This window comes from Propithecus coquereli, unplaced genomic scaffold (genome assembly GCF_000956105.1).
Source record: "Propithecus coquereli isolate 6110/MARCELLA unplaced genomic scaffold, Pcoq_1.0 Scaffold289, whole genome shotgun sequence".
Classification (NCBI taxonomy): domain Eukaryota; kingdom Metazoa; phylum Chordata; class Mammalia; order Primates; family Indriidae; genus Propithecus; species Propithecus coquereli.
Genome location: NW_012148496.1, coordinates 166,580 through 168,335, shown reverse-complemented (window position 1 = coordinate 168,335; position 1,756 = coordinate 166,580). Strand labels below are relative to the sequence as shown.

General features: G+C 37.2%; 1 protein-coding gene across 1 annotated transcript in view; it reads left to right on the top strand.

Moving 5' to 3' along the window:
- The window catches only part of GNAI3 (guanine nucleotide binding protein (G protein), alpha inhibiting activity polypeptide 3), a 70,003-nt gene that overhangs the window by 35,075 nt on the left and 33,172 nt on the right, over positions 1 to 1,756 (top strand). The gene's annotated exons all lie outside the window — the stretch shown is intronic.

The window sequence follows — 1,756 nt, the reverse complement described above, 5'->3', positions numbered from 1 at the left end:
GCTAGTCATGGCAGAGCTGGGGCTAAAATGTACTCTTCTATTAGAATTGATTACTACATGGTGTCATTAGGGCTAAAAAATATTTTTAACTGCCTGTGTTGTGCATGAAAGATGAGAATAAGTTAGAAAAAAAAGATAAAGTTTTTTTGCTAATTAAGCTTTCAACCTACTGTGGGGGAGGAGCCGTCCACCCCTATGCTAGTCATATGTTCCATATGTCTGATAATGGGAACCTGTAGAGGAGAGAGTCTTGGTCTAGATCTGCTTAGAGGGTTGTCCAAAAATAGTGCCATACTGGGGCTTGGCTGTCCAGACCTCTGGAAGAGGGGCTGTGTTCTAGTTATAATCCTGAGTTATTAAATGTTTCAAGATTTCTCTATTGAAAAGAGTGTTTGAAAGGAAAAGGAGGTGTTTTAGGTGCTTCTGGAATAACCACAATCACAGATAGTAGTGGTACAAAGGACTGTGAGGAAACTTCAAGGAAAAGCTTTAGAGGTATAAATGGATGAGAAGTGTGCGAGAGGCGGTAGTAGACAGGAGTCTAGGGCTGAAAATACATTTAAGGAAGAGAGTGTTTTTGTTCCTCAGGCTGGGGTGGAGAAAATGACTAATGCTTTGACGTAGTTTGCTGTAACTTTCAGGTTACAAGTTGCTGTTTAAGTTTGTGAATCTAGATTCCATCTAGGATTTTACTATTGTGAAACAACTACTAAAAGTTATACCATTTGTACTGGGATTTTGAACCAACATCCATATCCAAAGAGTTTTCATTAAATTAAATTCTTTGGGGCCGTAACATTGATTGTTGATATTCTGAACATTGAAAACGTTCACAAATAATAGCTGGCTAATATTTATTGAATACTTACTGTGTGTCAGGCACTGTTCTTAGCATTTTCTGTTGACCCCTGTTTTGCAGATGAGGAAATTCATTGTGCCTGAAGGTGCAGTAGAAAAGAGCATAATATACTCATGAACCTTCTTTGGACTGGCTTTAGTCAAATGAAAGAGAAAAAAGACAAGGGATCAGGTGACAGTGTTTTTGAGTATCAACCATCTCTCAGGGTTAATTTTTAGAATCAGTTTGTATGTGAGCTGAATGAGTTTGCTCATATATGATAATGGTTTGTTTATATCACGATAGCATTTCCATTCACTAGCCTTGTTTAAAAAAATACCTTGCAAAGAAATTATCACCATCTCTCGTTTTTCATACCCATAATGTACGATATGTTATGGGGGGATACCATATGGTGTCTGCTGTCAAAGAGCTTCTTAAAAATAAAATTAAGAACATGTTTAGTTAAATACAATGATTCTACAGTAGAGTATGTACTGGTGAGTTACTTTTCTTCTAACAATGTTGGTGATTATGTATCTAAACTGTACACAAATCCAGATGATTTTCTAAATTAATTCTACCCCTTTATCCTCTGCAGATTACCTTGCCTCTTTCATTGAGAATGAGACTATCTAACATAAACTTCTTCCTCCTTTTTCTCTCAAAAATCTTTGTAACTTCACCTCTCATTCTTTACTCCTGTTGATGTAGGGTATCTTTTAGATAGATATCCTTTTAAGGATAAACCTTCTAAGTCAAACTGATCCTATTCCCTCCTGCTTCTGGGACCTTTCCAACTTTCTCTCTTTAGTATATCCTATCCCCTGCCCAGTTCCATTCCTTCTGCCTACACAGTCATCTTCAGTTCCTCACTCTCCAAGCCATAGATTCTGTCTCTGCAGTATCTTTTGCATC